We start from the raw sequence: 7,666 nt of genomic DNA on the forward strand, positions 1-7,666 counted from the left end.
AAGCACATGCCCTCCCAAAAGACTGTCAGCTTTCGGCACCACACTGAAGAATTGACCCAATAACATGCCCCATTTACACATCTCCTACCTGTGGTTTGTGTAGGGTCCTCAGGGAAGATCCTAAAGTCCATCATGGCTGAAAGGCAGAAGTTTGCACATCATTGCAATGTGGAGGCTACTCTCAGCTGCTGGGACCCACACAGTCTGTGAAAAAGTTTGCTTACGTGAAAGTTGGCCGTCCTGGAACTCTGGCGGTTCTTTCAGGGTAATGAATGGTGACCACATCTAGAGCCATTCCTGAAAGACATAAGTGCAAAATTCAACAATAGGGAGAGAATCCTACACTGGATGGAATCACTCGGCTCAGTGTGGACAAAAAGAGGTCCTACGCCATGGCATGGAGGCTCCCAAGAACTTCTAGGATGAATGTGAGCCCCACAGGAGCCCACAGCCCAGCCTGGAAGAACATTAAAGTATCTGGAATTATCAGGGACCTATAAAGTAGGTGGGGCAGGATATGGAGCTGATGCATGCTGGAATGGTTGGAGGGAAACAGCATGAGGCAATATAGAGGGCAGTGTGTCATGAGAGCTAAGACAGAGCAACCAACAGGATGACCTATCACGCCCAGGACAGATTGCCTATGCTAGAATTAGGACAGTATGGGTAGTATATTGTAGTAGCATAGAAAGCACCAACAATCAGGGTGAGGACTACTACCATGTTGCTGTATTTTTCTGGAGGTTGAAGAGGAAGAGAACAACCACAGAGGTTACCAGTATGTCCTCAGCCTGGACAACGCCTGTCTGCTCAATCATACAGACAGCTCATGACTAGATCACCCAGCGAAACCTGAGACTGCACACTGGTGGACCAGCTGGTTCCTCAAGAGGTTACTCCTCTCAATGGCATGAAGTTCATGAGCTACCTCATTCTGTGCTAGCCTGGCAAAGACCCACCCCTGCCAGATATTGTGGTGTAGAAAGAACCAAACAGAAGCCCTGTCTGTGCCAGCCAGCCTTTAAGGTTGTTTGGTAACATTCCAGAACCACCAGCCTTTGGCCTGGTCTGGGTAAGGCAGTTTTGGGCCCTCAACCCTGATGTACATCATACAGGTCTCTTTTGCCTGCCCACTTGTAGAAGATGGGCAGCCAGTTCTGTCATTAGCCTAGGGCATGTGGTGGGCCCTATTCTTCCTGTCTCTGAATCTAAGCTCCTAGTATTCTCAGGAGCAAACGTGTCTGAGAGAAACAAGTGTCTATGTTAGCCCTGAAGCAGCTTGGGCTCCTGTCTGCAAGGTTTGTCATGGTGAAACTTGGGCAGTAAAGGGCGCTCTATGACTGCAAAGCCTGCCTAAGCTCCAAGGACCCAGAGCTGGCTACTGCAAGATGTCCTAGATCACAACTCTGCAGTTCCTTTTCCCACGTCTTGCTTTTATGTACAGTATGTCTCACTTCCACCCAAGACCCTGCAAACAAAACACCAGTGGATGCAATGGGAAAGAACCCTTACCCCATTCCTCAGGCTATGGGGGCTGCCTCCACCTGGCATGACAGTGTTCCTGGGGCAGTGGTATGGGGCTGTTTGGGGTCTCCTCTCCTCACCTTAGCCAAGCAGGTTCAGGGGCCAGTAAGCAGGTGCAGTTCATGGGTTCTGGGAAGGTGTATGGTATGTTATCTACGCATGGAGCCCTCATGATTACCTTACTGCCCAAGGTCCAAAGAAGTATTTGATGTCCATTTACTTGGGCAAGAGGAGACTTGAATGTCACTGCTGAGCTCAGATTCTTGGTAGTTGTGCCAGTATTTGTGTGAGAGCCACATCTGGATCCCTTCTAACATTCATCAGACTGAAGCCCAAGTCTACCTGGCTGGATAGGGAAGAACCTCCTCATCTAGGCCTTCTCCTGTGCGTCCTGAGCTCAGCCAGAACATGTGGAGTTTGGACAACCAGCCAGGATGTCAGTTGATGCAATGACTCACACTGGGGCACAGGCAGAGCTGAGCGTTCTATTCCCTGGACAATGTGATACCAAACAGACTGGGAACCATGGGAGGAGGAAGGCCCCCCAAGCTAGTTCAGGCTGCAATCCCAAAAGATCAGTTTTCCCCATTCGTACAAAGTGGGTTAACTCTCCCTGACCAAGAGGCATGTTGGCTTCCATTAGAAAAAGTTTGGGAACAAAAACCCTTAGTTAAGTAGGGACTGTGCCAACTGTGAATGACCAGCATGGGGCAGGACTGGTGTCAAGACATGTCCCCCTGACACACACACAGGTGCACATGCAGGTGCATGTATAGGCACACATGCCCGTGAGCATGTGCAAACACACACACACACATACACACACACATACACACACACAGAGACACACAGACAGACAGACACACACACAAATACACACACAGGTGCACATGCAGGTGCATGTATAGGTGCACATGCCCATGAGCATGTGCGTGCGTGCACTCGCGCGCGCGCGCGCGTGCACACACACACACACACACACACACACACACACACGCCTCCTGGTACCATGGGGATGTATCCTCCATCCTCGTACCTCACCTTAGCTTCCCCTCGTCACATATGTCCCTGAAGACTGTGAGCCAAGGGTGGTCCCTCCCCTCTCTGGGGTCCTTATCCCTCAAGCTCAGGTGAGGTCACTCTGCTCCTCTTTCCTTGCCTGACCTCAAGCTTGTCACCCGGCCCTGGGATTCACAAGTGCTACCAAGAAAGAAATTAGCCTCCTGCCCGCATGCTAGGAACATAGCATATTTGTATTTTATGGCAAAACTACTTTAAATTTTGTTGTCTGGCCCTCAGTGCCCTACCTCTCCTTTTATAGGACCACAGTTCCTGTCCTCTGGCTTTTGGTCCTCATCATTCTTCACCCTGGTTTCTTAAGTAGTTGGTTCGTTTTAGTCTTCCTGACCTTCAACCAGTGGTCTCAGTCCTGCTCCTCGTTGTGGCAGTTTCATATTTGCTAATACGAATTTGCTCATTTAACATTTTGTTGTATTTTATAAAAAGGACGAAAGTGCAAATGTCTCCATATTTACCCAGCTGCTCATACTGCTGGCTCTGGTCATGAGTCCAGTGTGGACAGGAGCTTGGTAGGGTCTAGGTACTTCATTTTTCAGTGTGTCCACCAACACAAGTCTCCTGTGGGACCAAAGCACTCCAGACAGAGCTTGGGATGTGCTGGGTGGCATGGCTGAGTATGCCCGTGAAGAGCAGACAGGCCCAGCACAGCCACAGTACAGCCTTCTCTGGGCCTGAATGTGCCTGAAAACAGATGATATTTTGTTGGACAGGAATGGAAAAGTCACAGTCATGCACTTTGGCCTCAGTACACAAGTTGAACTAGGGCAAATGCTGAACCAATACTATGGTGGTTACACTTTGCTGCCTTTGAACTCTGCCTAGGCAAACTTTACAATAGTCCAAAGAATGACATATGGGACATAGGAGTAGCCTTATATTTCATGGTAGTCAGAAAGGTCTCATTTGACCCTATAATCATGCAAGAGCTGAGAAGACAGGTTATGGCCTGTGTATACCTTGTCCACTGTGGGCTGTCAGAAGAACTTAAGGGCCTACATCATCTATCTATAAGGCATATTGTGTGGTCTTGGAGTTGAGCACTGGGATTTGCACATGTAAGCAAGTGCTGTACGCCTAGGTCCATTTTCTGAACTGTATTTTCTCTTTTGTATCCACTTCCTAGGATATCTTAAAAAGCAAGTAGGGCATTGGTCTACCATGAAATCTTGAACCTGAAGGTAAAGTTCAATACAAAGATCACATGTCACTCACAGATGAGTCTAGTAGGAAGTACATGAATTTTAGTAGCATTCACTATGAAACCCACAATGTGCATACACCACTCTCACTGCCCTCATTTAAACTCATGTTTGGACCACTGTCACTAGCTGGAGACACCTGGTCATCTCCCAGAATAAAGTGGAGGCTCCGTGCTCCAGTGGAACAGTTGATTCATGGTGGAAGTGTTGAGTAACATTACAGTGAACACCAGGGACTGCCCCTTCAGAGGCAGGAAGTGGCCCTTCCATTCCTGTTGGGGGAGCAGTATCTAGATTGTCCTGAGCAGGGGAGGATCCCCTCACTCTAGCAGATATATTGGGTGACTCAAGGAATGTAGGTAGATTATGAAATCACACTACCACATTTCTTTCTGAGGCAGAGACACTTGAGAACCTTCGCCCAGGAGTTAACAGCTCAAGATAGCAAAATGAGGTCAGTGTGGGCCATGCATAGACCTATGAAAAGTTATTCATATTAATCACCATATCTTTAAAACTTACAGCATGTGAGAGCAAAGTCTCCTAGGAGACTCAGCTAAAAGTAATTGGTGAGTTTTTAAGAACACAAACAAGTAGGAAATTTAAATTCATGTGACTGCTTCAATTACAGCAACATGCTGGCGGGTAGATAAGGGCCTTTGTGTGAGGCCCCTGACAACATATAGAACTTGAGAAGTAAAGTGCTCAGCTCACATGCTCAGTGCCATGAACTCAAGACAGAGCTTCTCTGTGAGTCACCATCTCTGAAGCAAGGTCTGCAAACAGTGGCAACAAACCTTCTCCCAAGTTTGAAGCTGACTTTACTGTCATTGATTGTTTGCACCCTCCCCCAGATTGCCAGATTTGATTAACATTCTCTGAATTTCTCCCACCCATGTACAGATGGACCTCCCTCTGCACATGAAGCCTGTTCCTCTCAGGCCTGCTCTTCTCCTCCCCAGATTAGGAACTGGATACGTTTCAAGCCTACATTCTCAAGTCTTGTATCAACTTTGGGTACACGATAGGCACAACATGACATTGAATGCCAAATGACACTTGCCTACCAGGAAATGATTACAGTCCAGGGGTCCCAAACATGGAAACTGGCCAGGGAAGGTCAGGTAACCCCCATACTATCTCCATGTGGAGATGAAGATTGACACACCTTCCCAAGCAGACTTTCTCAGCTGTCTCAGCCCACACAGCAGTCCTTTGCTGAGCTTCCTTACTCCCAGTGACTGATGAGAGTACATGAGAAGATGCCTGAGTTCTGGAAAGACCTGGGCCCCATGACCCACAGTAGCAGCAGCTTCTGATCACAGGTGATTCCAGGAACTGAAAATGCCTAATGTTCCTGTGGCGATTTGAAAACGGTAAGGCTAAGGAGTAGGACTATTTGGAGGTGTGCCCTTGTTGGACTAATTGTGGCCTTGATGAAGGACATGTGACCTTTACGTCCCTTGTCCTAGCTGCCTGGAAATCAGGTTTCTCCTAGAGGCCTTCAGATGAAGATGTAGAACTCTCAGCTCCTCCTGCACCATGTCTGCCTAGATGCTGCCATGCTCCTACCTTGATGACAGTAAAGTAAACCACTGAACCTGTAAGCCAGACGCAAATACGTGTTCTTATAAGAGTTCCTTTGTCCATGGTGTCTGTTCACAGCAGTAAAACCCTAAATCAGTTACTCCCAATTACAGAATAGAAGCTTAGTTTAGTGATGTTGTTCCTTGAGACATGGCCCCTTTTTAAGGTGCTAATCTCCTAAGTAATTTCAGGCTCTCTTCTGGCATAGGCATTCGCTATAATGTTAATCTTTCCAGTGTCCTTTTCACTCCAAACTATAATTTTTTATTTCTTTTTTGCCTCATTTGCTTTGATTCATTGAAGACCTGTTAAGAGTAATTGCTAAGAACCACATGACAGAGGCTATACAGGGCTCTCTTCAAATCTGCACCAAGTAATTTTGTTTATTACTTTTAAATTTAGCCTCAGGTAAGGTGTTAGGGAAGAAGGAATCCATATTTCTGTAAGAGCATCATAGGAATTATCATTAGCCAGTTGTAAACATTGTTCCCTTCTGAATCCCCTTGTTCTGGGCTTCCACAGTCTGAATAGTTCTTGGCACTCCTGACTTCCAAGCTCCTGGCAGTATAGACCATTAAGCTCTTCTTAGACCATTCAACAACTTCTAGTTCAAAGTTCCAAAGTTTTCCATATTCCCCCAAACAAGAACCAAATAAGCACAACCTGGCATGGTCAGGTGTCACACAGCAAGAGTCTACTCCATTACATCACCTTCTGCATTAGTTACCTTTGTATTTCTGTGACAGAAATACCATGAGCACAGCAAACTATAAAAGAAGTAGGGGGTTTAGTGATCCTATTCCAGAGACCACTTGTTACCATAGGTTAAGTTCCATGACTACAGGGCACGGTGGAAGGAGCAGGAAGCAGAGGACTCACATCTGGAATCACAAGTACAAAGCAGAGAGTGCACAGGGAGTGGGGCAGAGCACTAAAACCTCAAAGCCCAGCCCCACTGGCATTCTTTCTCCAGCAAGGGCACACCTCCTGAATCTTCCAATACAGAGTCACCAACTGGGAAAAGAGTACTCAAATGTCATGGTGATTCGGGAATTCGAATCAGTAACAGAGAGAACCTTCACTCTGGGTCACTGTGTGTTGCTGCAGAGCCAGCAAGCTGCTCTCCCTCCTCTTGCACATAAGATGTGGATTAAGTAAAAATGTAAACAAGCATCTCCATGGAAAATCAACAGCCCTGTTAATCTGGTCATACTTATAGGATAAGTCCAGAGGTGCTGGACACGGAAATCACAGAAGGATCCAACGCAAACTCAAACCGTTTAGTCTTCAGGAATAAAAATACCACAGAAGCCAAAAGGGGCAAGGACATGGAGCAAACACTCACTCACTCACTCACTCAGCAGATAAGATTACACCTAGTCCTTATTCACCGACCTACTCCTTAAACAGTGTACATTCTGCTGGTACCTATTGAACACGACCCTAAATGCTGCAATCAAAACAAATGTCTAATGTCCTCTGAAGGAGGTGAATGGAAACTTCTCAGGGCCTGAGGACGTTGGCTAAGGGAGTACAGAATAAGAACGCAACACAACCCAATTTCCCCACCAGCGAGCAGAAACTGGCCAATTCCTGACAGTTGAACAGAAGACTGCAGACTGGAAGGACTGAGGAAGGTGAGGTTCAAATACAGTTACACTGAAAGCCCACTTGAAGAATGAGAAAGGTAGCAACTGGACAGTGGTGTGGTGTGTGTGTGTGTGTGTGTGTGTGTGTGTGTGTGTGTGTGTGTCTGTCAGTCTGTCTGTGTCTGTGTTTGTGTCTGTGTGTGCCTGTGTAGAGGTCTCTGTGTGTGTGTCTGGGTTTTTTTGTTGGTTATTTTCAAGCAGGGTCACACTACAAACTGTGGCTATGTTAATATTTAACATGTAGATCAGAGTAGTTTAGACAGTATAGAGAGCCTCTCTCTCCGGAGTGGTGGCATTAATGATGTGTAACACCAGTTATGGATGACTTTAAATCTCAAATTCTGAAGATTTTATGCCTTCTTTTGCTTGCCTTAACAGTGCTGCTTCTTGAGGCAATACAGGGTGTACTAAGAACAGAACAGGATATACTGTGTTCGTTGGTGAGATGGATCAGAGGTGAAAGGAACTTGCTGATGATCTGAGTTTAGTTCCAGAGGTACTGTTAATATTCGAAAACAACTACAGTCAATTTTTATTCTTTCTAAAAATCTGTCAGGGCATCCAGTCAGATTAAACTGTTTTTCTTGTTGTGATGCTATACATTCATAAGACTGATTCCTGTGGAAC

This window comes from Rattus rattus, chromosome 2 (assembly GCF_011064425.1).
Source record: "Rattus rattus isolate New Zealand chromosome 2, Rrattus_CSIRO_v1, whole genome shotgun sequence".
In the NCBI taxonomy this organism is placed as follows: Eukaryota; Metazoa; Chordata; class Mammalia; order Rodentia; family Muridae; genus Rattus; species Rattus rattus.